The 6,770-nt window shown below is 42.9% G+C and overlaps 1 pseudogene; it reads right to left on the reverse strand.

The window, feature by feature from the left end:
* Positions 1–230: 230 nt before the first annotated feature.
* On the reverse strand, positions 231–1,876 carry LOC147728038 (uncharacterized; annotated as a pseudogene).
* Between the last annotated feature and the right edge of the window lie 4,894 nt (positions 1,877–6,770).

Below are 6,770 nucleotides of genomic sequence, written 5' to 3' on the forward strand. Positions count from 1 at the left end.
TCCATCCCTACCCCCTGAAATGGAACATCAATAATGGGTAAAGGACAGAGGGGTACTTTCCGGTCTTTTGAGGGATTTATCATCTGACACTTTGGGCATGTGGCACAGAACCTAGCAGTTTCTCGATACACTGCTGGCCAGTAAAATCGATCCAATAAATATTTCAGGGTTAATTCCTGTCCGTAGTGACCCTCACCCGTCTGGTTGTGTGCTAATTGCAAAGTTTGCTCTCAAAAGGCTACTGGGACCAATAACTGTTCTACCCTTCCACTTGCCCCTTCACTTATTGGATACAGTAATCCTTGTTTTATACAAAAATAGGGTCCTACCTTCTCTGAGTAATTCTCTTGCACTTGATTCCAGGCATTCGTAAGGGTGCTCTCATCTTTCTGGGCTGCACAGAAACTTCGTGTAGGAGTATCTCCACGCTCTGGGGAAGAAAGTAAACATGAAGCAAAAGACTGACAGGCACTGGTATACTTCTCTTTGTCCCTTCTTTTCTCATTCTTTGACTTATGTTCTCGGTCTCTGGGTTGAACTAGGTTTTCACTAGAAAAAGGAGCCTCCTGTAACCATTCTGCTCTGGCTTCCATTAAATAGTCATGAAATTTGGGCAGGTCCGTTCCTAACAAAATATTTTCAGGAAGTCGGGGAACTACCCCCACCCTCCGGACTTGTGGATAACCGTCTATTCAAGTAAGACTTCGGATAAAGGATATTCCTTAACGTCTCCATGAACACAGGAAACTAGAACGGTTTCTCCTTCACATAGAGAGTTCAGGGGTACCAAGTATTTTACTACTACTGTATGGTGGCATCCTGTGTCTAGTAAAGCTTCAATAGATTTCCCATTTAATCGGATAGCTTTCTTGTACGTCTTTCTACATAGACCTGTGACCAAAACTTGCCCTCGGGACCAACCCACCTCCATTGGTTCGAAGCCGTCATTGTTTAAGGGACAGTTTCGTGATATATGCCCCCACTCTGCACATCTAAAGCATTGAGGTCCCATCTGAACAGGGAAGTTGGTCTTTGGGAAGGGTTTTGGTGTGGGTTTCGTGGTAGGAGAGGTATGTTTTTCTACACTGTCATTGAGAGCTCGGGGTGCAGGTTTAGAAAATACAATGGGGGTTCTCCCTGTAGGGGCTTTGAAGTCTGGAGACCTATGATAAGCACAAGCTAGTTCGATAGCAGATTGGGACGTTAGTCCAGGATGTTGCTTCAACCAGGCTCTAGTGTTGGTAGGTAATGCCTCCAGATACTGTTCCAGAAAAACTTGTTCTGTAACCTCTTCTATGGTGGCAATATTGGGCTGCAGCCACCTGTTTCCCAAGTCTCGGACCCTATAAAACAATGCTCGGGGATTGTCACCTGTAACCCATTTCTCCTTACGAAAGCGTGTCCTATAATACTCTTGGTCACACCCTAATCTCTCGAGGATTGCCTTCTTTATCTCTGGATAGGGAGTTACTCCAACTGGGTTAGCCACTTGGTACGCCGCCTGTACCTCCCCAGATAATAACGGTGCTACATATAGTCCCCACCTGTCTGCAAGCCAAGTAACTTTGGTAGCAACTCTTTCAAAATTGGTGAAGAAGAAGTCAGGATCTTCTCCTTCTTGGAACTTTTGTAACACACTACCGGGGATATTAGGATGGACCCGGGCATTAGAAATTGCATCTGTAAGACGTAGAATAGCTGTATCTTGGACTTTCTGGTTACTTGTCAACAACACTGCTTGCTCTTTCAAAGCCTCTTGAAACAACTCTCTTTCTTTTTGGGCATTCTTATTCTGTTGCTCAAACACTAATTGCAAATGTATCTGACCTTCTGCCAGCTGCATTATCATATCTTGCACAGTCACTGGTTGTGTCATTTTGTATCAAATGATAGTATCCCACTTCTGACACCACTGTAAGCGTTTCTATAATTTGTCCTTAAGTAACTCTATCAAACAGTCATTGACAGTAGCACAATAAGCGTTTTATTCACGCGTCAAAAAGAGTAAACAGTTCAGAATACTTTGCAGTAAATAACAAAGTGTGCAGGGCGCGGTCTTTGGAGTTTGGGGAAGCAGTTTTTGGTCTCTCTCTTTCCTCGTCCCTCTTCCTCGTAGGTCACTCGTACCAGCATCTCCCAAAAGGCAAACAGAGTAACACTACCGTCACAAACTGTATATATTCTTAAAGCTCTATGCATGCACCCGTCACCAATAACTTGGGTCACCGAGGCTAGTGGTATTTCTAAGTAGAAGGGAAGGTCGGGGTAGTAAGGACTAGGGGAGGGAAAGAAAATAGTGTTTTGCATGAAGCGTGCACAACTTTATTTATGCCACAAGCCCAACAGTCCTGTGCCCTCCAACCTCCTTCTCCACCATTCTCCCCATGTCACTTGCCTGGGGCTACGGTCCCTGGTGACCATAGCAATGGGTATCGCGGTGTCCTGTGGTTCGGAGGGACAGCCGCATACGAGCGCGGTGTGTGTTGGGCAAACCTCACGTGGGTCAGCTCCGCCGCTCCGTTGCTTCGCCGACTCTGTGTCTCCAGCACCTGGACTCTCTACTCCGTCCCCACGTTTTCCGTCTTCCGATGTCCTGTCCTGCATAGCTTCGCCTCCTCTCTTCCCGCTGTCCGTCGCACCCTCCTCCTCACCGGCTATCTCATCACCCGGCGGTGGCCAACAGCTGCGCCAACGGCTCTCTCTCAGCTCCAGGTCTGGGCCTCTGCTCCTCCCTCGCTTCGTAGACTAGACCGCTCGATGCTTCTCGCTGGAGTGGACTATTGGACGCCATCTTGAAGTTCTCGGTAGCCTGGGTGATAGGATGCTCTCTATCACACCCCCCACTCCAGGGATTTGAGCAAACGGAACTGAGTTTGCATCAATTATGTATGTATTGCCGAGTGGATAGTTTAGAGGAAACGCCGCATAATTGCCTTCCATTGAGGCTTTTACTGCAAGCAGCGTTTTGCCATCTATTTGTTTTTCATACGCTTTTTTGTAGCTACGGAAGCCGAGTGATCAGCTGCCGCTGTGGCTCTGTCAGCCAATGAATTCCCTGCAAGGTGAACGCCATCACGTTGAAGACTCTGCGTATGTATCACATGAGTCTTTTGTAGTTCTTTCTGCAAAAGAACTACTTGTTCCCATAGTTTTTTATGCTTTATTGTGGCACCTGTCTAATCTTTCTAACCATTTTTTATCCAGGTCTGCATGGAATTATTGTAAGACCGGATGCAGTAATGCGAATCGCACACTATTAGTGTAGGGAATTCGCGATCGGCATTTTCAAGCGCCATTTTTAGAGATCTTATTTCAGCTCGCTGAACTGTACAGTTTCTGAGTGATTCAGTTTTAGTGACCATCGGTCTGAATTTACCTAAGCGCCAGCGACCTTTAACAATCGCGCACGCAGCATTGTAAATTTGTTTTTCCACAATGTAGTGTTGTGCAAATCTGTCCTTGTAGATTACACAGGTGTACTGTTCGAGAGGCAGAATTTCGATTGACAGAGGGCATTCATGTTCGTAGTCCAGATTTTCTAGTTTTTTTCATTTTCGGATCAAAAGCGTGTTTCACGTCTTCTCTAGCAAGAGTATTTTCCCATTGTATGCATTTTGGATCTAGAGCTTTAGCATTTGGAATTCCTGGTCTTGGTACTGCCTCAAGGGCTGATACTGTTGTTAGAACAGATGTCCTTTTCCCTTGGGCTAGGGCTCTTTCTTTTGCTACAGCAGTTTGAACCGCAGTTAGAATTGTTTCAGTAGAACTGAATTTCATTTCAGCTTGTGTGTACAAATGTGATTTGGAAGCTATTGGTACTGTTTCTCCCTCATTAGAGGTCAGGTATGTGAATCCGCATCTTCCTGGGATGACTCGGATTACAAGATTGTGTTCGTTTGCGCGTGTTTGCAGTTTTGTTTTAGTTAACATGTCTGTCTGTAATGATCTTAAAACTTCTGTGTGTTTTTGAGTCCAATTAATTGGTTTAAAATCAGGTTTTATTAGTTCGTAGAGAGGTTTAACCCTCTCTGCATAATTTAGAATGTATTTTCTTCAGAAATTCAGGAAACCTAGTATTGATTGTAAGTTTTTCAGCGTTTTTGGAGCTTGGAGTACAGCACACTTCTCTAAGAAGATGTCTGCTAGGCTTTTGCCTTCACTTGATAATTCATATCCTAAAAATAGGACAGTTAGATGGGCAATTCGTGAGTTTTTTAAAGTTAAATTTGTACCCTTCAGATGCAACCCCAAGAATTATGGTGTTCACTCTTTTCAAGTGAGTCTCCAGGTCATCGTCTGTAAGATAGATGTCATCAACATAGGATAATGCCTCATCATCATAAATTTGTAGTAACTCTGTTACCCTGCCTGAAAATAATCCTGGGCTATTCTTGAATCCCTGTGGGAGACGACAACATTGTTTTTCGGTCCCCATGCTGGAGAAAGCGGTCAAATATCTGCTTTCAGGTGCTATGTTTTGACAGAAGAAACCGTTTGAAATATCTAATGTTGTTTTATATTTCTTGCGCACGATGTTATTCATTAGTGCTGCACTGTGTGAGTTTTGTACTGCAAATGTTTTACAGCAGGAGTTTAGGTGTCTGTAGTCCAAAACTAGACGATATGAATCGTCTGGCTTGGACACAGGAAACAAAGGATTGTTCATTTGTGAGGTGCATGTTTCAATCACCCCTGATATTCAAGTTGATCTAACATTTCTCTTACTTGTTTTTTAGCTTCTTGTTTAACAGGATACTGCCTCTGTGCAGTAGGTTGATTTTTAAACTGGATTTTATGGTTAGGAGAATCCTCATCCCATCCTACATGATTTTTATATAATGCAGGGGCTTGGGCCACTGCCCATTTTCTAGCAAATGTGTATTTTTTATGAATTGGAATGTGATTTGAGAAGGCAGGCATAATCATTTCTTTGCCATGTGGGCACTCTCTGACAAACTCTGGTGGCCAGTCTTTCTCTGCTAGAAGGATATCATAGCCTTTAGATAGATTCTCCCAAAAGAGACCTCTTATTTTCCTAGTTTTATCTCCCTCTATATGTAATGTTATTTCATATACTTTATGGGGCACGCTAACTTGGGTGTCCGCAGTTTCCACTTGAATGTATTCATTCGTGTCCACTGTCTCCAGAAGATTCAACAGGATCTTGCGAGCTATGGTCACTTCTGCTGCGCTGTCTTGCACTGTCTGGGACCATTCTCTGTTTTTCAGTTGTGTCCTCAGGATTCTCAGCATGTTTTATTTTAACACTGGCTACCTTCTTTCTGGGAAATTGTATTTTTTTACTTTGATGAGCAGGTTCCTTGTCTTTGGACTTGACGTGCTCTTCTTTATGTTCTGAACGTCCTCTTCTTTCTGATTTCTTTGAGGAAGTCTGAAAAGATCGAGAGGGACGTGTATCAATATCTTAATATCTCTCAGGTTTTTTCAAATTGTCCCTATTTCTAAGGTTGTATCTTTTTTCAGAGGGCTCCCGTTGTGGAGACTTGCCCGCCCCCCCCTTCTGGAGATCTATTTCTTCGTTGGGGAGACCTTCCTCTGGACTGAAACAGTTTTTCTATGGGAGAGGTTTGTTTATTACCCTCCCACTTCTTCTTTTGAGAGTTGAGATTATTTTTAATTAAAGTTTTTTCAGGATTTTCAATTTGTTGGGGTTTTACTGGTTTACCACCCAAACTATCTCTACCTAATTCTTCATAGGATTTTTCACTTATTCTGGCAAGTTCAAAAGGTTGTTCTGCTATGTCTGTTTCTTTAAATTTTTGGCGGATCTGCAAGAGAAGTGAATTGCCACAATTGCAATACTTATCATAAAGTAAAGTGCGTACAGTAAAAGGAGTATTATGAAATAATACTGCAAAAGCATTGATATGGTTTCTGAGCCATATGATACTTAAAAAGGATATAATATATACAATACATACAAAGATAAAAGTTTGACTAAACGTACTCAACTGGTGCTTCTAAATTACGCCTACCCCAGTGTACCTAACCTAGGCCTAGTACGTGGGAAGGAGAAAGGGAGTTGCAGTTTAAGTTTAAGTTAGTTTTGCCAAGAATCTGAATCAAGCATTCTCTAAGGACCTAATCAGCTCCGTACCTTGGTTTTAGAATGAAGGAGGTCTTGTATCTCGCTCTCAGGACTCGATCTCCCAGTAACCTGCAAGGGTGACTGGAAACACTGGAGTTGGATTTTCTCGGCAGGAGAAAAGACAGCATCTTTCTCAGTGCGTCAAATGGGAGGGACGGCTTCCTTCGGCACTCACATCAGCTGGGCTTTGGGTAAGTAGATAGCCGCTCTGCTCCAAACCACAGTGTGTTGCTTAAGGCAAATGCTGGTATGTTTATACCTGGAAGGTGCTGAGTTTGAAGTAAGGTTGGACATAAGACGTCACTAAGAACTGTCACTAAGAACTGGCAGTTCTTTCAGGACTCGCAGGAGTTCTAGGACAAATCAAAAGAAAAGCAGGGGGAATTCCCGGGCTGCTGGAGGTTTGGTTTGTTTAAAGAACGCGTTGTACTTTCTAGGAGTCTTAGGGAACTAGCCTTGCCGTATTTGGACTTCATTGGCTATTACTAAATATGGATATGATTCTCATGACTTTATAAGGATATGATTTGTTATAACCACATAAGGGCATAAATCGGGAATATTAAATTAGGGTCCTAGATACGTTCACAACATTATATTCAAAATTTGTTAAGGGACACTTCTAATAAGAAAAAGAAGCAATTAAAACCTAAAACAAAAT

The sequence above is a fragment of the Lissotriton vulgaris genome, chromosome 3_1, assembly GCF_964263255.1.
Source record: "Lissotriton vulgaris chromosome 3_1, aLisVul1.2, whole genome shotgun sequence".
Taxonomy (NCBI): domain Eukaryota; kingdom Metazoa; phylum Chordata; class Amphibia; order Caudata; family Salamandridae; genus Lissotriton; species Lissotriton vulgaris.